Source organism: Trematomus bernacchii, unplaced genomic scaffold (assembly GCF_902827165.1).
Source record: "Trematomus bernacchii unplaced genomic scaffold, fTreBer1.1, whole genome shotgun sequence".
Classification (NCBI taxonomy): Eukaryota; Metazoa; Chordata; class Actinopteri; order Perciformes; family Nototheniidae; genus Trematomus; species Trematomus bernacchii.
The window spans coordinates 6,666,803-6,692,162 of NW_022987313.1; positions in this window are offsets into that span (position 1 = coordinate 6,666,803).

The window sequence follows — 25,360 nt, forward strand, 5'->3', positions numbered from 1 at the left end:
CAGACCCCGGGGACAAGAGAAATCACATTATATCTGCTGTCACACAAAGTCACTGTCAAGGTGTGCTGGAGAGAGCACACAGCGGCTCTGGTGTGATGCGGGAGACCCAGAAATACCTCAGACGCCTCATCTCAGCCCCCGGCTAGAACCAAGCTGCAATTCTAACAAGTGAGACACATTTCACAGTGATTTAAGGCAGAGAAACACCTCTCTCATCTCGTTTGTACTTACAAAACTCCTGTGTCTTAATATTCTGTGTGCCGAGGTGATGCTGGAGTGTAAAGAGTTCAACAGAAGGGATATGCAATTTAGTTAACCTTGTGTTCACTTCAGGCACTTCATCACAATTTGATAAAGAGGGTTTCATTTTAACACCGGCTCGCCCCCTCCAGGTTTTCTAATAAGAGGAACTGCCTATCAAACCTGGGCTTTGGATGATGAAACTGCAGTGCAATACTGAGCGGAGAGGTGTAGAGTGGAGCTGTGTGTATCAGTGTGCTTGTTCAGCACACACAGGCACACGCTCTCCCTCGCACACACACATTCTGCTCTGCTGACCATGTTGTGTTGATGGGCTTCCAGAGGGACGGTGTCTCAGGAGGTAGAGCTGCTGCCCAATGCGAGACACAAAAAAAAAAACTAGGATTGTGCTGCCATGCTGGAGATGGAATTAAACACACACACACACACACACACACACACACACACACACACACACACACACACACAGTAACGCACAAAGCTCTGGAGGAATGTGGTGTCACTTCACTCATTCAGCCATATCTGTGAATCAATTTATCACTTTTTTGTATCAGTCACTTCAAGCTGCCGTATGTGTAATCTCTGTTCAGTTGGTGTGGTTTCGAATAATGCTTGCTTTTTTTTCTCAAGCTGGTGCAGCGAGAGAGAAAAACAAAAGGGATAGGAGTGCAAAATAGAAGAGAAAAGGGGAATAGAGAAACAAAGAGAGCTGTTGTTGCCTCACTGTGGTGTGGTTACTTTTCCTCCCAAACTAAAGAATATCCAGTAGTTGAGTAGGAAGAGTTTGTCATTGTTTAAGGCCCTTCAGGGATTGCATCTCATAAACCTTTCATAGGGTGTTTCCAGCGTATGTGAGGCATTTTTTAATTCCAAAGTCTTTGATTCTCTGGAGGAAACCAAGGCACTGGAACTTGCCACAGCGTGCTTCTACTGTATCTATGCCCGCCATCTGAATTCCCAGGGAACCTAAAAGCACACGCTTTGTTATTCATGATCACTGTAAGTTTCCATGGGCTGTTTGCCTTTCTCCTCCAATTTATGTGTTCAAGTCGTTAGTCATTCAGCACGGCGTGCTGGTTACAGATGTTAATGACAGATCGGTTTAGATTGTTATTCAGTACATTAACATCCAACAGTGACTGACGGCTCGACACGCCCTGGACCTCTGGCTCTCTCTCGCTCCCGCACCAGCGCCAGCCCACCCCTCCAGCCCACCTTTCACTCCCTCACCACCAGAGTGGAATCAGCAGAAACAGACCCCCAATCCCTCAGAGAGGCCAACTCTATTTCATGTCAAGAATAGCAAATGGGCTGCGTATGGTTAAAAAGTTCCATGTGCACTTTTCTTCTCCTTTATAAGAGCTAGGCTACAGACGTGTACGAACGAGGTGCATTTTATAGTGTTCCCCACAGCTGGTGATAAATACAATCTGTGTGTTGCTTTTATTCAGCACATTATAAAGCACAGAGGCCTGTTTTCTATGTCTAATAGGAAATATATACCCATTAACTAGGAGGAAAACAATTTGTGCGTCTTTGCATTTGTTCTGCTTCAGTTCCTGGAAATGCATTTACATGCCGACATATTATTAGAACCAGGACATACATACAGTAATTGTAAGGTGATAGATTATCACCCAGGATAAAGGAGATGTAGCTTATTCACTGTGTTAAAATGAGGCTGCATTGCGTTATCCATCTAAGTTAGGTTAATTTCATCAGGGGCCACCATGCTTTAACATACTCTTTAGTCACACTCGTAAACATACATGTGGCAGATAGTCGTATATTTATCATGGGATGCTATTTGTGAAAATTGAGAATAGTGAGCACTGCTGTGTATATAATAGTGGATGGAACTGTAGAGACATTTTGCTGTGCATGTGATGCTTTTCTCATCTTTGCGTAAACGGACGAGGTTGATTAGCCGCTGCTCATTATGACCTGGCTGCTAGACTGATTTGAGCCTCGCAGATCTGGCCTCATTTCCCTTCATGTTGCTACAAATTAAATGGATCCCATGTAGCACTGAAAGCTCAAAGCTTGGCCTTGGTCTTCATCTGATGAAATGGTACATCTGTTATGGGAAATAGGATGTGTGTGGTGAGTGTGCATGTGTGTGTGTGTGTGTGTGTGTGTGTGTGTTAGAGAGAAGATGCAATGGACTGAGAGGGAGACCAGAAAGAAATGGAACGGGGAAAGAGTAGGCAAATAGATCAATACACCCACTTCACCATGGACCTACTGAAAGAATAAGTGAGGGAGAAGGTGAGAAATGAAGAGATCATAGCACTGTAAATTCTTCTTCTTCTTCTTCTTCGCCAGGTGCACCGAGTTTCTCTGTATGTTGAAGAGACCCAGTAAGGCTGTAGATCATGGGATCAGTCCAGAAGACAGGACATTAATATAGTGATCCATTTCTGCTTCTTCTAGGGGAAGCAGTACCTCTTTGATTCAACTCCAGGAGCCGAGCACCTCTGGGTTCCACAGTGGCAGATGATGTATGAAGTGGCTGCTCTGTTTATGTGTGAACAGTAACCGAAGAGAGGGAGAAAGGGAGGGAAGTGAAAAGGGCAAAGGGAGAAGTAAGGGGAGAAATTGAAGGAGTGGTCCTGTGGCGCCATGAACAAAGTGAGGTGTTTATTTCCAGCTACTACAACAGTGGTCACACCAGCCCATATGGGGCATTTTTCACACTCCATGTACACTGTCTATGTTCTTACCTCCCAGATGATGAAAATCCCACTTTGGACGAGTAGTTTGGAGACGAGGTTCTCCTGTTCCACCATGTTTGTGCTGAACAGGCTTTTCTGAGGCACTGATTCTTTATCTCACGGTTTGTGAAAAGAGCAGGCGAGCCCATCCCACTGCTTTCCAATGGAGGTGAGCCCATGTGGCACACTTACATGAGAAAACAATGACAGACATTCATCAAGTGGAGTATTGAGTTTCACAGGGGAAGTGCTGATGTGGGATCACTGACAATGTCCTTTTCACATCCTCATTCATAGTAAAGAAGGCAAACGTTTTCTACCTCAGCACTCTGACTTTTAGTCAAGATGCACTGATTGAAGCCTTCTAAGATTATATTCCCATATGCAATAATCCCATTTAAGTATTTATTTAATTGACATGGATCAAACTATTACTATTAATGAAATGAATTACTGTGAGACACATTTTAGTCTGTAAAATGTTAATCTCCTTTTTTATCGTGAAATCAGCTTTCACCATCTTTGTTTTGTACAGTTACCATACAGGTGTCGTCTAAATCTAAGTTAGTGAAAAAGGTATTGTAAACTGAAACGTACACATTCCTCACGATAGCAACACAAATGTTTGCCGAGTGACAAACATCTATCTACTTGTAATGTTACGTTATCTCAACTTTTTTTAAATGGTGTGCTGGCATGCATATTTTCATAGTTTTCTACCAGCTGTTGGTTGTCCATCCTCTCAGTGGGTTTTAGATACATTTCATTGTTGTTATTTGCAACGAGTTCATTTATCTATGTACGTTTTAACATTTATTTCGTTTTTTTTTACTTTGAGAAAAATGTAATGCCTTTCGTCCTGGTTTTCAATGTCATTGGTTGCTTTTAATTTATCCTGTGTCCATTGGAAAAAAATAAGATTTTGTTCGGTTCGCGTTTCCTAACCACGTCTTTAGTCTGCACTTACTGACCAGCATTTTAATAAAAGCACTCAGGGAGACTACCTACATTTTAAAACATTATATACTGTATTTCTCTATCCCTGTCAAACACACACAGTGCAGAGCCAGAATTTGCAAGCACATAATGAACAGGGTACTATGGGTCAAAGAGAGATCTGGATTGAACTCCATTAGCACGTAGCTGAGAGAACACCCAGCACGACTCTCACCTGCTTGCTTCAAGGCCTCCGAAATAGGCCCACATCACCAGTTTCCTGATAAACATGCACAGACACACTTATGCAGGCAAACACATACACATACAGTAACCCTCAACTCTGACCCGACTAAGCTAACAGGATGTGTTGTGCATCTATAAACATGAATCTACAGAGAATAAACAGATACACATGGAAATGCATGCACAACACTGCATGTTATGTTCGAATTCTATCCTCTCAATCACTGCATTCAGGCCACGGATGAAGTGTTTTTACCCAAATGGAGAGGAAATGAAAATAGATTTGTTTTGAAACTCGAGAGCCTCGGTTCCTTTTGTTAAAACGTGCATTAATGAAAGTCAGGGCAGCATCGCGATGTACAACTTACTGGCATTGTCGTTACAGAGTGGGTGAGAAGGAGGAAGAGAGAGACGGAGACTGTGAGAGGGAGTAAAAGAAGATGAGACAGTTATGTGTGGCGTGTTATGCACAACTGTAAGAACCAAATCAAGCAGCAAACCGAATGAGTGGTAGCGGTCTTCGGGGAGAGCCAGTCATTTTGCATGGCATTCAGCGGAAAGACAACCTGACAGCTAGCTGCTACGCAACATGCTGTCAGACTACCGAACCTGCATAAAACCTACTTATTAACAGCATTCAAACTTTTGATGTGAAATATATTAGATTTCCTTAAAATTGATACAGAGGGTTATTTTCTGAAGTGGTTACAAAGTGTGGCATTAAAAAAGGCTCGACATGAACATATAATACCAAAAAGGTGGGCAAACATGGAGCATTTGTGGCATTTGTAGTCCCTGTTTCAGGCTCAGTTCTATAAGTCCTCTATTAACTCTCCTTGTTGGTTCTATTTTGTGCTATTTCCACTAGCTGGTCACTCACTTTGTCTGATATTTGATGCTGGTCAGGTAGCAAATACTGTTTATCAGAGCTTTTTGTGCTGAAAACAGCTGCCTGCTGTGTCTGGAAATGAGTTTGAACCTGAGAGGAATGATGCTGAATCAAAATTGTGAATCTGTCGGCCATAAAAGCCGAAAGATGCAAGAGTCGGGTGATTCTTCTCAGTGGGTTTCACACCTCAGGCAGCACCTATTCACAGGACGTGGTGTTTTGTTTTCCATTTGTTTGTTTTATCTCACGTAGAGCAATATAAATCTCAATGAACATTGATAGTTGAACATTGGTGCTACAGAACACAAACTGTATAATGGTAGTATTATATTAAACTAAATAAATGTATAAGGTTACCTTGAGCATTTGCAACTGCCAACATGGGCATCGTAATACTGCTACGTTTAAAACAATCATTTCAATCTAATCTTCGTGAGACCTGTTAAACTAATAATGAATAACCGCCCGTAATGCACATGTATTCACACATAACCGTTGCTCCCAAGTTAATGACTATAACTGTCACTCCGGGATCTTCCCTGTCCGATTCCCATTGCTTCCTATATGTCTCATCAGGCTGATAGCAGTGATAAAGATGAGTATCATTCAGCCCCCTCATCTCGAGTTCATCATATTCTAATGCTTTGAATAAATCCAAAGTCATGAGGAGCATGCGACTCCATTTTGTAAGTTATTCAATTAACTAATGAGAAACGTTGTCTCGTTAATAACTGATCGAGGATCATCATTAAAGCATAATCTAACAGCTACGTTACTCCCTCTCCACCCGTTTGTCTCAAACTGATCATTATACACCAAGTGGCACCGTCATTGTGGTATAGTGGCTTCTGAAGTGTTTCATCAAGAATTTCCATCCGAGGCAAGATCAAATTGGAGGATTTTGATTGATGTCATTGAGCAGAGAATAATCAAGGATTTGTAACAAACCTCAGTAAAGCAGTTTTAAAGTGTGCTTAATGATGTATACCTCTTTTGTTTTGCATATTTATTTGATATTCATGAAGTGTCCAAGCACACTGACTTGACATGCGTCTCCATGGTGATAAATTATTAAGAGGTCTTTTCAGAGAGGCAGTTGAAAAGCAACTACATTAATAATGAAGAAGTCTGTGTACTCTTATAATTGTGTTATTTTCCCTAGAAAGTGGTGTGTGCACCAGCTTTCCATCTCGCTTTTGTTGTGTCGATTTGATATGTGGACACTAGCCAGCACTTAGGAGCGTGTTCTTTAAATGGGGCCATTTGGTATAATTTCAGACGTGATGGGGATTTACCAAGTTGCTCTCGTTGGTGTTTCGCACAGTGATTGTTTAAACTAACACACTTTGCCTGAACAGATTTGGTTTTGTTTGCCCCCTTTTACTCATCTCTTTGGATGTGCTTATAATCCAGACAAAAGGATGGGAAAATCTTTCTTGTCGCTGTTCAGAAATGCTGGTATTTTCTTCCCAACGAGATTACCCCCTTCGATCATTTGCCAACCCTTGCCCTATTGTGAGGGTAAGCCCTAATGTTAAACCCTTGGAATAATTCTGGTGCTGAGAGACTTTGGATCACGTTAATAGTCTTTTTGCCAGGCTGTGCCACACCACCATGAAATGCTGGTAGTTTTGTGAGTGAGAAGTGTAGGCCTGTTTTCGACAGAGTGGCTCCAGTGCTGGTTCTGTGAGAGGATTGGAGAGGACATGTGTAATGTGTGTGAAAGGATGTCCTGTTGAGTGAGAGCCAGCGTCCTCTGTGCCAGCTCCCTACCTCTCTTCCTCCTCTCACTTTCCCTCTCTCTTATATCTCTCATTTACTTTTTTTTACAAGCCGACGAAGCAACTTAAACACACACTCTATGCCCCATGAAGTGCAAACACACACCCACGCAATCTGTCCTTCTTCTTCTTCTTCTTCTCTCTCTTTTTCCCCCTCTTTTCTCTCATCCTCAGTCAATTATACAGATGTCTAATGCTTTCTCCCTGCTGTAGGGAGCGGACAGAGCATCTATCATCCTCGGGGGAATGGTGGTGATGGTGGGGGGTGCGAGCGAGCCCCACGCTTTGCTCTGCTGCAGAACGCTCGTTCCTCTGGGCTGGAAGGACGCCAGTCGACTGGGGATCAAACCTTGGCCCACGGCCCGGCAGCAGGCTTCCACAGCTCCCTCTCTTCACCACCAGATCTGGGCCACTTCCATGTGGGCCAGCAGCAGGCAGCTTTTTCTTTTTTGCTGGTATCTAATCTGTTGTTTGTTCTTGCGAGTGTGCTGTCGATGAGCAGAGAAGGATGTTGGGGAGGAAACAGAGGGGAGAAACATGCCGCTATCAGAGATACCAGCAGAGCCTCTGTGGCCTCAAGGTGATGTTTGCCAATCAGATTTCTGGGGATTGAATCAGTAGGATAAGACATACAGGCCACCAAGCACAGTGGGGGTGTGCATGTTTTACAGTTCTGTCAGGCCATGATTCCAAAAATAATTTGAACATGGTTTTCAAAGCCAATTGGGGTTTTATATAAAACCGACCAAACAGGTTAGACACGTGCACTTACTTTTTCTGTCTTCCCCCTGCAAACAAGCTGAGATTGTGGGGTGAGTTTTAGTACGTTCTGTTTCTTTGCTGAAAAACTAAATATGGCAGAAAAGTAAAAAAGACCTCCTCAATATCTCAGCCAAGTCAAAGGAGGTAATAGAGGTAAGGCTGAGTTCATAATCATAACAGACTCAATATTTTATCACTTCGCAGATACATTTCTGTCTCGCTTGGCCAATTTTGCTGACTGGAAAATCTGACATTACTACTTTTCAGGGTAACATTCAGAAGCAAGATTATTTTAGTCAAAACACTGGTGGCCTCTTGGGGCCTTTGATGCCTTACCTCGATGTTTTTACATTTTATAGCCTGCCTAGATTCAGAAACACTTGAAAAAAACGTATTAGCAAATAAATAATGCAGCATAAAATGCTTTGTGGGATGTAATAACTGTCAAAACGTATTATGTTCACATCCTTCAGTGAAATAAATAGATACTGTCCATTGTGTCCATAAAGAACATTTAACTTCCTACTTAGTAAAAAAACTGCATACAAATCTAATGTACAGGACAATGCATGATATCTCAGTATAGTACAACTCTAGCTGTCCATATTCCAAGAGGTCAAGGGTTAACAAGTGAAACTGGATGCTGTGTCTGTCTGTGTGGGTGAACATAGGAGGTGTAATCAATACACAGACGCAGTAACCATGGCCTGTTGGAAACATTCCTGCCTTAGGGTGAGTAAGAAAGCAAAACTTCACAGTGTAAAGGTGGGGAAGGGGTTGTGTGGTCGATGGTGATATGTGATAGTGGTGGTAGTGGAGAAAGAGGGGGCTGGAGGTGGATACAACCCTGAAAGGAGAGTGAAATAATGATCCTGGCATCCCCTGCAGTTCAGGTACACCATAACCTCTGCCTACATGTACTCAGCCAGTGTGTGTGTGTGTTTGTGCTCACAGGCACTGCAGCAGGCCTGAAAGAGCAGGGGGGGGGGAAATGGCAATTCCCAGCTGTCAGCCTGACCTGCAGGTTAGCTGCTGTACTTCTGCCTGACCGGCTGTAAAATTAGGAGCAAACAAGGTGCTCTTTAAAAACAAGGGCTAGCATCCAGCGCTGTGTCTCTCTGGGGTAAATAATTCATATTAAAAACATCACTCACAAAAGCACTAAAAATATGCCCAGGGCTCTGAAGACCTGATGATGTGCCAAGCCGAGGCATGCTTGTATAAAATGCACACGTTGTGAGGGGATAACAGTGAATCCTCTCACTTGGAGGTGTGTTAGCAGATCATGACGCTAAAACCAATCCTGTAGTAATAAGCGCACATAGTAATGGAGTGTGGTTTCCCCATGTTGTTTTCTTTTTTTTAATAATTTGAGATGTAATATACCCTTGATACATTTTTTCCACTGAGTTTGGAGTGATGCTTTTGCTCAATGGGTCAAAAGATTCCGAGCAGCGAGCCTTTTTCAATCTCATTTTAAGCAGATGCCATAGGCTTTGCAGTGCACCCAAGAAAACAAAGCTGTTTTTATTTTCCCTGTGAAGAACAAACTGGTATTAATAGTAGACAGAGGGAATATGTTGATCTCTTAACAATCCCTCCATGTGTATAATATAGCTTTAGTAATAAAGAACAATGTGCAGAGAACAATTGCAGTAAGGTAATGGGGCTTTGGTAAGTCTTCATATGAATCATGCATACAGAGAGACACTTCAACTATGTATTCCGGTTAGAGGACATGAGTTAGTATTGTACTTTACAAATGTTATATGTAGCTATCAGGGCCCCAGTAAAATAGGTCAATAGATTGTGTGTGCATCTAATCTCTGATCAGATGGTGTTCTCATCCGGGGCTATTAATGTGCTGATCCACTAATTGGGCGAGCTTGCTCTCTTAATGCAATGGCCTTCTAAATGTGTCCGTCCCAGTAATTTAATAATGGCCATTTCATGCTACTCTGACTTTTCAAACAGCTTGCTCGGGGCAGCTACAGGGACTGGTTATTGATTGAAACTCTGAGGCTGGCTGGGCTGGGCTGTGGCTGAGAGAGGCTGATCAGACTGCTTCCCAGAGTCCAGATGCAACCACAGCCCCCCCTCTCACACACATGCTACTCATAAACACACACACGACACACACCGAGGAACAAGTGTATACTCACTCATAAGTTTGCAGATTCCTCTGAGATCCTTTGCACCAGGCAGGATCAGTGGAGCACAGATGAGGGCCTTGAATTGAAAAGTCTAGTCGCTGAATTCTGAAATAAAGTCGTGGGACCTCTTCAACAGCTCTCTTATTCTCCTACCTCCACGTTCAGCCCTGTGCATGGTCACTAGGGCCCGGTGCCTGTATCTGAGGAGTAATGAGGAGAGGGCCGAGGAGGAGAGATAAGAGGAAGAGTGATGGGGGTCAGGCTGCAGCGTCGCTGGCAGCCCTCACGGACCTCACACACCACCCTCCTCCCCCACCAACAGGCTGTCCAGGACACCGTTTGTTTGCACAAGGTGATAAATAATTTGGCCTGAGCTGACATGGATTAATGTGGCCCTTAGCCCCCTTTTCCTCCCTCTGCGTTCGGTCACAGAATTGTTTGGCCCCTCAAGCTGGCTCTGCCCTAATGGCCAAAATGCATGAAATTCTTATCAGCTCTCAGAGCCAGGGACCAAGAAGTGACCCTGCTGTTACTGAGAGGCTTAAGGACGCTTTTCTGATATTTAGAGCAGCGCCCTGGACATGTTCCCGGAAGCATTTACCATTTTTTCACCATTTAGGAACGCTTGGAATATACTTAGTTTGGAGTTTTTTCAACAGCGGTGGAAGTAATTGAAATGTAATAAAGATAAACAAGGGGGAAAACAAAACTCCATTAGAAACCCACAAAGGGAATACTGATTATTGTGATGAACATAATCTGGGGCTTTTATAGAATGCAGATATTTATAGAATTAAACAAAAACATTTGCACATTATGTCCACTAAGTGCACATGTAACCGGAGTTGGATGATGTGCTTCTGCCCTCAATTTATCCCATGATCATACCACTCCACGAGAGTTTGATGAAATGCTTAATGCACTGGCATCCTTATCATACTCCTGTATACCAGTGATGACAGAAACTGAGTGACGGTGAGAAAGAGTTGCACTAATCACACTCCGTAATTATAAGTACTTGACATAATTGAACTGTGCACTTAAGGCCGTAGTGACATTGTTTTGTCATGCCATACATTTTCATCATTTGGCCTCGTTTTTAGAGTTTTGTTGCTTACTTTGGGGCAAAATATGACAACTGCTTCACACCATAAAAGACCAACACTCATCTTCTGAACAAACCATCTTTTACTACTCAGCAAATTAAAATGTGTTTTCTTGTCTTCTCTCTAGTTTTTGTCTTTTCCGGGGTGTTTCTTTTCAAACTACATTATTAGAGGCTCTTTAAAATATCTAAGATGTTTCTGCTTTCAATAATTAAACAGTGTACAGCTAAGGGCTCTCGTTATAACTCTTAATGTGCATGCCCTATGGCCTTTATCTTTGATCTTTCATGCTACTCGGTGTGCCTTTGCATAATTTCAGCTATAACGAGAAACACTTGAACTGCCATATCCTTCCTCTCTCTCTCTCGTGCGCTCTCTCATACAGTAACGGGAAGGTTTCACTCTTTTGTTGCTGCAGATGTTTGGGGCAGAGAGCTCATCTATGATGCACAACACTGTAACACTGACTCTGCCTCTTCATAGCTGTTCACATTTGATTACTTGAGTGGTTTGAGTGGGTAGGTGTCTGTGATTGTTGTCGAGGACAGTTTGCTCTTGTGTCTATGAATGTGTGGAGGGTAGTGTATATGTTTGGTATTTTTTTTCCTCTGGGTTCCAGCTCCGACCCCACAGAGCTCCATCATCCTGAGCCCAGCCCCCTGCAGACAAGGGTCAAAGCTCCCCACACCATGAAACACTCCACACACAGCCATGCTACCACCGCCGCACAGACAGCTAATCCCAACCCACATTCTCTACACACGTACACACAGTGTCTTTGAGTAACAGGTCAAAACATTGACATGGCCTTAATCAAGTGTGTGCATATAAAAACCTCCGCCGGCAGTGAGAAGACGGCTGCTTCACTAAATGTGTCATATTGAGGTCTTTCAACAATATCAAAGCATCCGTTATGCAAGTGTGTGCAGCGGTGGCTTTCCATAGCTATCTTTAACCCTCCTGTTGTCTTCGGGTCAAATCTGACCTATTTACTACTTTCATCAATCATAACTTTTTTGTTTTACATTCGATTGCATTAAGGCTTTATGATATCCTTCACAGTAGACATTTGAACATATAAAATTGCTGATCACCACTTTGATTGAATTTTGGATGATTTAGTCAACTTTGTAACACCCATGGTGTTCCCGGTCAAAAATGACCGCCATAAAGAAAAGGAATTAGTAACCATCCGGATCAGATAAAACACACGCACAAACACACACACACACACATACTCTAGATGTGTTCCCCCCCCCTTATGTGCATCACACCGGGCACACACAAACACACATAGAACTATTTGATACATTTCCCGCTCTTATGTGCCCATCCCCCCACATGGATCACACCTGGCACACGCAATACATGTTCAGTGTCTATTCTCTGTATATTTACTGCAGTTTTTCATGTATACCAGTAGTCTGATACAATATTTACAGTTTGAAAGGGTGTTAAATGAAATGTGGTGATGATTAATGGTTTTTGTGTTAATGTAATAGCAGTTTAAACAGGACCGGTCAAATTTGACCGCAAACACCAAAGTAAGGGGGGGAACACAAAGACAATAGGAGGGTTAATACATTAATTCATTTGACATGCACCGGTGAAACATCACCAACAGTCATTTCAACCTTCACATAGGTAATTAGAAAAGGATTTAGTTTATAGCACCCATATTGAAACGGAGCTAGAAAGTGCTACACGATCCAGGATCAGATAAAAAGAGCATTAACACATGGAAATAAGATGATCATGCAATGGGTAACAAAAAAGCAGACTTCATTATAAGAATCATAACATTGAGTGTACAAAGACAATACAAGGCACATTTCTCATTTTGTATACATTTAATTAATTACCTTAATGACTTTTTTACTAAAGTCTCACCACATTCTTAGCACACTTTATTTTTGTATATGCTTTTTTTGTAACATACTATATGGCATGTTATGTATGCTTGGTAGTGTGCTTGCTTTTTCATGTTATTATGTATACAGTATATTTGTGCAGTGAATGGTAATTGTACAACCTGTTATCGCTGTTTTTCACACAAAGAAGGGGCTATTTTTCTCTAATATCAGGTGTTGTGTTACAGCTTTAGCCCCAGTGCCCTGTGACATCATTGTTAGCTTCCAGGATTAAGCACACTGTAATTAACATTAAGTAGCCCCCCCCCCCGTCTTCACCTTTTCCCCCTAACCCCTGCCTGTGTCTGTATCTCCGGTCTTTCTTTCTCCATCTCTTTCAATCTCTGTATATTGACTACGAACTGGCTGTAGCTCCGAACAGCAGGCCCACACAGACCAAAGCACCAGCGATGGTGGATTAGTCTGTTGAATTATTCAAAGCCAAATTCCCCATTGAAATGTGTAAAAGGTCCCTTGCTGGGTTTAAAAACAGAGTACAGTTGGAGCTGACAACAAAAGGTTCAACTTCAAATAAAAGGCCCCCATCACTTTACCTCATTTGCATAGCAAGTTATTCATTTTAACATTAGACTTTGTTCTGACTTTGTGGCGAAATATTTTAATCATGTTTAAAAAAGCACTGATTTTCTCGGGGTCTTCTGTTGTTGACTGGTTTGACACACAAAGCGAAACAATTAAGACCACAGGGTGCTTAGAAAAGTCTATTTTGGTTCACGTTCTTTCCAAGTTTCTAACAAGATGCTGATGGTAAAATCTTGTTAAAGTAAATGTGCAAGGCCTTGCCATGTTTCATGGCGTGATGCAATACTGAGCCAATATTTCCTAAATAATTGTGCACTCTGGACAGTATTCATTTAGCACAACAAAGCAGGCGGAAAATACTTTGTCCGTAGGTTGTTGATGTGCTTTAATGGAGACAGAGTATGCAGAGTCTTAAAAGGTAGTGGGAAGAGTTTGGCAGCAGATTCAGCATGTTTCACGATTTGTTTGAAAAGTATATAATTCCTACATTATTGTTGGGACTTCAAGTCATGATGTACAATTTATAGAGTTGGACAACTTTGAATTGCAATTATTTGTGATGAATAATCATGTGAAGGGTGAAACATTCACCTAAACAATTCCTTTGCAAATGCTGGCCTGTGTTTGAAATAGCTCATTCACCGTATAGTCCACCAGTGTTTTAACAGTTTGATAGTGTTTGAGTATCCAATTGCAAAATTCCTTCAACGGTCATTAACTCACACCATGTGGGAGTTACTCTAAGTCCCATAAGAAAATACTGTTTACATCCAAGTCATAATAAAGTCTGGCGCTAAGTAATATTGAGGAGCCTGAAAGAGCAAACAAAGGCTCGTCACCTTAAGTTATTCAATGCAATGTAATGCTAATGTAACAAATATGCTCACAAGACGTTAAAATACAAACTGTTGCATTGTGGGGACAGAAGAAACAGTTATCTGAAACAGGTTATTTTAATTGTGTATTATTTTACCTTCCAACATACTATATTTTCCTCAACTTGAAAGTACAATGAGTGAAAAGTGATTGATATTGGACACACCCCTGTATGAACATCAGTGCCCAAGAGTAAATAGCTGTCTTTGAACGCTTTTATATTGCCGAGCTAGACACTGCTGAGGGCTTTATCCTCCATTATGAAGGGACAGTGCAGCACCTGCGAACACACGTCCCTATAGGAAAACTAAATCCACTCGACCAACAGCACAGTATAAAATACTCGGTACCCCAGAGAGGTGCGCGTGTTTATGTGTGTGTGTTTGTGTGTACTATAGGAGTGCAGGAAAGGTGGTGTACCTTGATGAGGGAAGAGAGATAGAGGTAGTACTTCAAAGCAAACAGAATGAGAAATGCTATTTATGTGTATCAATATATGTTGTGATTCCCCATTGAGCTTTCCTTAAAACACCTTCCCACTGGCCTATACATTTCTCTCCCTTCATCTCGTTTTATATCATATAGGGGGGATGGGGGGGGGGGGGGTTTGGCATATAAACACATCTTAGCCTTCCTTTTCCTGAGCAGGTAAATGAAGGAAAACTGAACTTATAGGAGAGCACTTTAGGTGATTCCTGCATACCTCAGAGACCGTGGGGCCCTGTGAGCAGATATGGGAATGTACACATACTGTGTGTCCTATTATGCCCTGAGAATGGCAGACATTGCAAATCATTTGTTAGCATGGAATATATGTAAAGGGGGTAAATATGGATTTATGTCGAGGAGCGGCCGCACCATCAAAGCATCACACTCCGATGCCAGTGGTGGAGTTCAATAAGCTTGAGAGATGAAAGCTAATGAAAGGCAAACATGAGAAGGGTATTGGTGTGGCACGGGAGGAGGTATGGAAGGAGGGGATGGCTGGGTGAGTGCGGGAGGGTGTGAGTGAGCGGGGAAGGAATACAGACGATGCAAGATGTTGTCTGGTGTGGTCCAATCAAGCCACAGGATATAACAGTAGTCAATAGGGGGAGATGAAAGGATCTCAGTATGGAGGCTGTGTGGTCTCAGGGAGGACCCAGTGCATGTGCGAGCCTTTGTGTGTTTTGTGAACAGGCGCGTGTGTGTCTTAAAGCATCAACAAGTAAGAGATTGCCAATGTGTAATGTGTTCGTGCCAAGCTGGCCCATACATTTCTATATTATAGCTGTAAATATGTAGTCAGGAACACATGCCACATTATAGATGCTTCCTGCAGTGTCCCCTGGGTACCGTACACTATGTTCCAATCAAGCCGCCTTAGATCATACCTATCTACTATGCTGCAGCAACTGTGTGGCATGGCTGTTTGCAAATCAGCCAGACATGAGGGAACACAGTAAAAGAACAGACTCATATGAGCAATTTGATTAGCATATTGCCATTACATGTCTGTCTTTATTGAAGGTAGCATGCTGCGTGATTGCACACCTTCTTTAGAGACTTTCATCCTGTCTATCAAACCTACAGCACCATATGAGTCATGGGCTTGTGCTGATAAGGACATGCCTGGGATATACTGTAAAGTCGTTTTCTGTTAAAGTTGTGGTGTTTTTGTAAGTGAATAATGCATGTATTTCTGTCTTGGCTTAGCTAATGGCACACAGCCACTCGTTAGCTATTTCTGGCTAAGTTTCAGGCTTTTGCCCTTAAGCCCTTAAGTGTACATGCCATTGACGAGGCAAATCCAGCCTCAATGTCCACCGCTGTAAGAGCCCCACACCCTTCAGATGCACACACACGAAATGAACAAATAAATGGCCACATAAACCATCACCACTGCCCTTTTTTCGTCCCGTATGTCTCTGCTTAGTGTATCCTAAAGCCCAGTGAATGAAAATGTGGATCATATTTGGCATCTCTTTAAGCCTGCGTTTCTCATAAACAAATGAGCTAACTTTCCATACATCATTCGTACTACGCCTACACTGTAGAAAACTGCTGATTGTGTGAAATGTGTGCTGAGCATAGGGGACTTGAGTTAAGATAACACCTGTGGAGAAACAATGGTAGCTTTGTGTAAAAAAAAATAAAGAAATAACGTTTCACTCAAATAATTGTTTCATTGATTTTCATTCTCCTATCTCTCTTGCTTTATGCTGCATGGCCTACACTTGGGAGAACTGTATGGCTGTTTTCACACCCCCGTGCTGACCTGTGAGGTGCACTGACATGGGCTGGGTAATTGTTTTTCACAGAGATGACCATTTCTTCAGAAAAGATGGCCATGTAAGCATAAATTGACTTTAAAAAAGAAAAGTCTTATTAGTTAGTTGGTTTGCTTTTTGTTAATCAATTTGTTCCCTTTGTGAGACTTTACTGCGAAATGTCATGCAGTATGTTGCTGTAGTTAATTCATGTATAATAGTCAACCGAAACTGAGATAGGATGTTAAGGTCTAAAAGTTCAGATCAGGTTTACTTGGTTGTTTCAGTAAATGGTTTAAAATTGCCAATTGAGTCCCTGTGAGCCATAGCACTGCCGTTCACTAATTGGGGAGATCAGATCATCTCTGTGTATTAATGTATAACTAATTACCTGACCAGAGGTATTACTGCTACAAGTTTGCAGGTATGCTATGCAGCGAGGGTCACTGCCTCCGCACAAGCCTTTATTTTCTCCACTTATTACTACAGTAATGAAGTTAAGCTTTCTTCTCTTCCATCTCATGTCCTGCTCATCTGGAGTCAGTGTGCTGCTGTGTGCTGCTGTGTACTTCTGTGTGTGTCTCTGCCTATAATGGCTTTTAGTAAACGCTTCTGCTGTCAAACATGACATAAGTCATTGTAATATAGTGTACATTTGGGATGAAATGATGTTAAAAACAAAAACGATACGATACTTTTTTACTATAAATATAAAATACTTGCTGCTACCCATTCGACATGAAAAAGTGTCCTACTTGTTTTATGACTGGAAGGCGGATGACTTGACCACATTGTAAAAAGGTGAATCATTGACAACAAGGCTCGTCAAAGACAGCAACATAATTTACAGACAATGACAGGCCCATGACATCATTTACACGGCAGTAACAGTTATTAGACTAAATGTTCATGGCAACACAGATTGCCTATTAACAGAAGAATAGTGTGCTTTATTGTTATGTTGCAGCACGTGTGAGCATTTGTGAGTTTGTTGGCTCTGGGCCAGGGAACCTGTTATTTGGGCAGCCCTCTCTTTTCCCCCCTCTCCCTCCCTCTCTCTCTCTCCCTCAGCCGCAAGGCATTTGAGAACTGGAGTACTTTTACACATAGTTAAACCCTGAACAGTCCAAAACTCAGCCTGCAGGCGCACAGGCTCACACCGGATCAGGATAACAGGACTGCCATCTGCTGGTCATGCGGGGGAATGTGTTTTGTACACGAGTAAGGAAGTGGGGAGGATGGGTGATCTCACTTTACAACATTTGAAGTCATCATTGCTGACATCAGAGGAGATTGGTGTCAGCGCCTGAAATCTTTCTGTCAATCAGCCAAACACTTTGTCTATCAGATCAGATGCCTGAATCGTTTGAGTATCACATGCTCAAATTCGATTTGCAAAACAAACCTGAATCTTATGCAACAATATAATCTCCTCCACAGGACGACGAGTCTCTGTGTTTGTTTGTGTGTTGGCTTTCTTTTGGCATTTAAACCTCTCTTCAAGTGTTTATATGTTCAAGTTTGTGAGCACGTCTTGGGTGTGCAGTTCTCTCAAAAAATCCGATTTGGAAGACCAAGCACGCCTGTCCATTTCTTTCATCATTACCAAAAAAAAAAGTTTCTCCACCATTTCTAAAACAAGAAAGGAGTGCAACCAGAAGTACAAAAGCCCTGGGGCAGAGGCTAGATGTTCCTCTCAGCTGAATATGCAACACTCCTCTGGCTTTGTTCAAAACCACTGGACCAAGAACGAGTCTTTGCCCTCTTCACTAGCAACAAAACAGGCATCTTTGCCTCTTTGCCTTTCCTTATTGAAGACCAACCAAAGGAAGGGAGGTGACTGAGAGGAGGTAGAGAGAGAGGGGGCAATGGAAAGAGAGATTTGGGATGAGATGAGGAAGGTGGGTGGGGCGCAGCTTTCGGACCCTCATTTACCCTGTCAGCCCTCCTAGCAGGGGATAGTGTTCAGGATCTATTGATCACAACTCAGTGGAGCAGTAATCCTACAGACTTGATTGATTCCGACTGTTGCCTAGGCCTCACTGCACTGCCCAATCCTCCCTCCATGCTTTCTCTGGCTCTGTACCTCTCCCAATCCCTCGTTCCCTCCCCTCCATCTCTCATAAAGCATTGATATGCATGACGGCCGAGGGGCCCCATGGAGGAGTGATGCAGGGAGGATTGGAGGGACGGGAGTCGGGGCATTAAGTGTGTGTACACTGCAACAGGAAATAGCTGGCGAGGTGACGGGTGCCTTGACACAAGACGGGGCCCCGAGGTGTCTATGAGCTGCCTGGCCCCTGATCGCTGCCTCGCTTTTGTCTCGCCAAAACTGATGAGTCAACCACTTTACACTTGCCCTCTTCTGGCTGGTCAGCGGAAGATACGCTTTTCTCGTCTCAAACTAGAGTAGACTGATTGTTGAATGACTGAAGTTGCTTTTCCTGGCAACCTTTCTCTTTTGTATACTTGTTTTCAGTAAGAAATACACTTTTGGGAAGTGAGCTTCCATACTGGAGTTGTTTGGACAACGAAATAATTGCTAAGAACTTCATTAATTCAGTCATAAGCCAAGTAATAATGGAAAGCTTACCATGAAATGTACAAACCAATAACAAGTCATCCACACATTTTGTGCGACATTTACTGTATCATATCGTAATACAACATTAAAAACTGCCTAAAACGGTGATTGTGGGACTGATTTATTCATAGTTTATAGATTATATGGCCTTTATTCTAGATGATAGTTTCATATATTTCAGCAATGTGATATAGTGTAAAGCTTAAAATAAGGGTTTATCGGCATCCATCTAAGAAAAATAGCTACTTCACAGGTTTTGATTTATAGTTGAATTTTGAAATATGCCCTTTAAGTGTACCACCACAACACTAAATAGATGTACAATACATATTTTGTCTTAAAATACTGTATCACAGGCGTGAGTACAGACTTGTAGATCAGTTTATTTAAGCACTTTATTATTAGTCTGCCCTGAGCATATTACGGGGAGTGATAACTCTGCCTGCATGAATTTTGTTTAGTCTGCTTTGCACCTCGACAACAATGCGCCTGTATTTATCTGTGTTTGTGTAATGTTGGCCACGGGGCCGCCGTCAGGCAGCCCACAAGTGTTTCGGGGAGTCCTCTGTAGGTTTCCAAAACCACTTTTCAGAGAGGCTGACAGCTGCAGAGGGAGCTGGCTCGGTCCTGCTTCTCTCCCTGGCAGCGGCCCGTGCCAGGGTGGAGGCTGGTGTGGCTGAGCTCTGCCACACACTACAGAGAGGGCAGAAATCATCCTCACACCAGAACATACACAGATAAACATGGGCACTGAAACAATGTACAGAAAGCAGATTTAAATTCCACACATAGAGAACAGGCTGTACAGATTTCCCTTTATTAATTGCAGAAGTGGTATACTAAAATCTAGTTAAGAGATATAATATTTTTGCATTAGTACCTAAAAGACTGAACAAATCCATTCGATAACAGCAGAGCGGAGACATCACATGTTGACCTTGTCATAAGGTTTTCCAAAAGTATGATTGAACATGCTTTCAGCAAATTTTAAGCATAATTAAAACGTACAATATGAGAAGTGGCGGTGCTTATGAACGCCGCTTTGAAGAGCTGGAACAAAACCTTCAAAAGGCCTAATCATTCCATACACATAATTCATATGGTTAAGTTGATGGTACCATATGCTATAGTGTTCATTTTTGTGTCATGGTTTCTGGATGTAATGATACTCAATTAAAAAGCCATATGCAATGACATTCTTGAATCATTAAGGTCTTTTTGACATTTGAAACCCCTTGTTCCTTACCCTCAAAGTGATGTCTTTTTCAAGTCTTAATCACTTCCAACCTCTCAAGAGTGAGTTTGAACTGAGTCATAAAGAACTGTAGGGAGACTCTGTGATGTTCGATCTTCAGGCAATGGTGTTTTACCACTGTCTCACTACATCGTGATCCATTCCCAATGTAAAAAAGTAATACTGTCAAGTGTCCTTATATTGGTAACACCCTATAAGTTGTTTTTATCTCTTTACTCTCCACCTGACAGCTCCGTCCTGGCTTATGCTCAGGTTGATTCTGAGACCTGAGAATATTAACATCTAGGCTGAGTTAGTAAATCCTCAAAATCATTTTTTGGCTTCCTCCTGCACACAGGATATACATTTCCCTGTATGGTTTCCTCTAGGCAACTCTCTTTCCCCCCTCAATCCCACAGTTTTTACTCTCCTTACAACCATTCAGTTTTGCTCTCTCCCTTCCAGCCCTCTCAGAGGTTCTGGTATTAGGGGAATTCCTGAGGGGGATTTCCCCTGCTTTAGACTGTCAGTATGGCCCTTAAAAACGGTCTGCCGCCAAATACACCAGTGCTGGGTATACAGGCTAACACATGTTACACAGTATAAGAACAGTTTAGTAAATATATAAGTTCAAAATGCCTTGTTTTTGTTTCACTACCCTTTAGATCCATCATAAAACATACTTACTTAAGGCTTTTTTTATCTCAGAATTAGACATTCAAGTGTCTTCACCTGATGCTCTCACGCTTCACAATACAAATAGCCTCCCTCATTTGTCAAAGCAATATTAAAAATCACAGTTCATGTGATACATGTTTATTTGGTTTCTTTAAATGGTCCATTGTAACAACGTAATAATGATTAAATCTAGCTTTTTTTGTTGCTATGCCAAACATCCAATGTTTGATGGACACGAGGATATTCCTTTTAGATTTGTTGGCATAGGCAGCAATAGGTTTCTAAACATAAGCAGTAAAACTGGATAGATTGAATTACAAACATATCCACCATAGAGGAGCAAGCAAGGCAAATAAACATTGTGATGAATAGACCAGCTGTTACTTCTCCATACACATATATGAGCAAATGAGAGAATTGTATTTGACATTATATATCTTTATCAGAGAGTCTTCATTTCTTAATCAAAATCTAGAATTAAAACGATACTATATGTTAACATGATCCTAAAAGCAGAGAATTAAGCCAAAGTAATAGATCATCCCAAACACAGAACATTAACCTTCTCAGTTCACTACACATCACATTTACTTGGGTTGTTGTGAATGATGTCAATTACTTTCAGCAAGCTATGCTTCTCAAATGCAATTTGTATGTAAGCATTAATCCAGAGTGCACTGCATTTAGAAGCTTCTCTCCCACCAGTGGCCCTCTGGACGCCTCTGGCTCTTTACAACCTGCCCATCTGGAAGGACATAAAGCTGCATGGCATAACTCTGTACTACTGTAGTTTGGAATATGCCCAGATCTGTTCCCTCATGACTGGAGAAGCACGACAACACGTTTTTACTATAAATGGAGCAACAGTGCTGTGAGATCAAATGACAAGAGGAGTGAAAACTGTAGCTGTTCTTTTTGCATATACCTTCAAATTCTGAATAACCGAACATTTGTCTTCATTAATAAAATCCACGCTGCCACACTCAGTGACAACGGATTAATCATCCTGCTGCATCACGTCTCACTTTGAAACCCAACCTTTCATTGTTCATTACTTTACCACCACTCTCAAAACAGCCCTTTACAAACATTTACAGAGAAGTCACTGATTCTGTTAAACACTCTATCTTGCATCTCCACTCAGGTAGCACATTGTAAAGTATTTCCATACACCTGCTGTAAAAACAACAACAGGCATCCACACTGATAATGGGATCCATAGTCACCTTTGTCAGCACCTGATTGTTAGTCTATTACCAACATATTTGCAAGTGAATACAGGCACTGAGAGCAAAGACAGTAGAATGACAGACCGGCCTCGGGCAGCTTATTTTTATGGTTGACAGCTGATGGTCACTCCCTGGTAAATGTGCTAACGAGGTGATAGAATTCTCTACAAAAGCAAAATAGCACTTCAGCCCTCTTCCAATACAATAGCTGACTCCTCTCTTTCCTTTACAAAACACCCCACAGATGGATAAGCAACAGTTTCGCAATTACTGACGACCGGGTGTGGAGGGTTTGCATTGGCCTTCATAACAATGTCTTCCACAGATGTAGGCTCTCCAAAGTGCTGATTTATAGGAGTTTGGCATCTGCTACATTTGCATGGGGTTAATCTCAAACGGTTAAAGAAGAGAACTCAAGTCCCCCGTGGCCTGAAAAACAAGGTTTGATATGCAAATGACATCCCCTTAGCCCTCACAAATTCAAAACTCTCTTCTCTTCAATAAAGTAATTGTTACTGTTGCTGAAGCATGTAAAAATATATTTATATGAAAAGGAAAGCCAGCAAATGAGGGTGGGATGAGTCTTGCTGGAGTAGTCATTTTTTAAAGGCTGCACGAGGAAAAAAGAAGTCGAGATTCCTCACTTCAGTAGTCTCACTCTTTTTGAACAACAAGCAGAGCATTGTGCTTTTCTAATGCCGTCTCTGTGGACTTAATACTTGTTATTTTCTCCCTCTCCTTTCTCTCTCGCTCTCCTTCCACCTCATATTCCCAATGCGATGTCTGTGCTCTTGCATCTGTAATCACAACGTTACCTCATTGGGGGCTGCCTTTGTAGCCTGTGTGTGTAGGTGCGCGTGAAGGTGCACACGTGTGGTGGTGGTGTGTGTGCATTTTGAGGTTCTGCTGGGGGCTGCGAGGAGGCTTAGCAGCGCACTGGGTTTCAATGGGAGCCCACACCACTGCTCTGCCAGTTCTTATCTCCTCCCATGCAGGAGAGCGGTGGCATCAAGCCGGTGGCTTATTAGAGAGGCAGGGAACGTATCCCAAATACACCCCCTTGCACCCACCCCCCACACACTCACAATGAGGCACACAGCGGTGTGTGGACCTATGTTTCTATCTGAGCCCATGGCAGGGCCCATGAGGGGAAAGTATGTCTAGGCACACAGTGAATGTTTATCGCTTTTGCTTTTGTGTTGATGATGCAAAAATAAATTGCGATTTGGAGAACGAGCAGCAGCAGGAGGAGAAGCCCCGCCACTTTATGTCGGCAGTGGAAGCACTCTGTTGTGCTTTAGGGTTGTACTTATAGTGATCAAGCAGAGAGAAAGGGAGCGGCAGCAAGCGAGACAGAGTAATAAGAAATACATTGTTTTTATATTGTTTTCTCTGACAGACGAGATGGCATTAGCGGTGATTTTGCCGTTATTGCTGCTGCTGTGGGCTGAGGTGAAGTATTATGTGGGAGGTAAATGAGTGGAATCTGGACATTACAGTTTTTACTCTATTCTGCTGTTGGTAATGCCTTCATTTAGGAGCTGCACCTCTGCCATTATGCCTTGGCACTGTAGAATTTGAATCACAGAAAGGGAGGCCAGCAGGTTCTTTCAAAGGCTACATTAAGGGCCCTGAACACAAACATCGAGCATTTACCTGCAATCAAACTCAATCTTACTTGATCTATTATTTCGTCTTCACCCCTGTCCACTTACCAGGATAATTTCTGAGGCCCTTTTATCCCAAACTGCATGGTAGCAACAGGAGATGAATCTATTTTTATTTCATCACTTTCCACTGGGTTGAAGGCACTCGTGTGTGTGTGTGTGTGTGTGTGTGTGTGTGTGTGTGTGTGTGTGTGTGTGTGTGTGTGTGTGTGTGTGTGTGTGTGTGTGTGTGTGTGTGTGTGTGTGTGTGTGTGTGTGTGTGTGTGTGTGTGTGTGTGTGTGTGTGTGTGTGTGTGTGTGTAAAGGACGATGAGTGCATGTTCAAACACGGGGCCTTGAAACGTGTGTATTCATCTTTAGATTTGACTTCCTGTGAATATGTTGCTTTTCGTGGCTGTGTGTGTGTGTGTGTGTGTGTCTCCATATTCAAGTGTGGGAAGATAATATTATGCATTTGCATGCAGTGCTTCATTGTGGGAGAATGTCATTGATTTATAACCGTGATGAAAGGTCAGTTCACCTTATTAAACAACACATAGGTATACTGCTGCATAGTATCGGATAACCATTAGAAGCCAATCTGTCCATTCCCACTGTGACTGGTGGAGGCATTAAGGTCTCGGGTAAAAAACTGCATATAAATCATCTTTAAATGAGTTTGTTTGGAAAGCATACACCTACATTATCTTGTAAACTTGCCTTGAATTCTAGTTCATTACAATATTCTGATCTTTCAGCTTACTCTTTTGAACTGCTTTATGCAATCTCATTTCCTAGAATTGATTTAAGAGCCTCCTATGTTAATTTCCCAGCGCTGTGTTGTTAAAAGTGTGATTGTACTCATGGAGACATTTACACAGCTTATTCACAGAGTTGCTTTCAGAGATGTCCCCCATGTCCACTTATTACCCTTATTATGTCAAGACAAAAGGGAACCTAAGGGGCATCTGAGACCGGCTGTCAGTGAGCGTGCATTCAGCATCCGTCCAATCATCTGTGTGGACTCACACACAACTCTCTTCACTCTCCATCTACCAATCCATCCATTTCTCACTCTTGCCGTGTCCCTCCCAGTTATTTTGTGTGATTAGGCATTGTTTAAACTCAGCCCTGCCGGCTGATTGCACATGCACTCTGGTTTCAAGAGCACCATCTCCTCTCCATTGGCTTTGTTGTCGGTAGACATTAGCATGTGTGTGGAACGTTCCGGGGCCCACTTCTAATCGAGTGAATGGCGACAGACCTCACACAGCTCTCATGATAGTATTGAGGTATAGCTTATGTGGGTGGGACAGATACACCAACATGTGTAACATGTGTGTACAGAATGTGTAGGAGTGCCTCTCTATATCTTAGCAGCAGGTGTTTTTTTGTGGTTAAACAAGCATATATGTTTGTATTTGCATACATGCCCATGTGATGTGCACTGTGGCTGTACATCTGTGTCTTAATATAACTTCATGTGGCATGCATGAATACATACTTGCCCCCCCCCCCCCCCTTGCCTCTCTCTGAATGTTAAATAACTAGTTGTACTTCCAC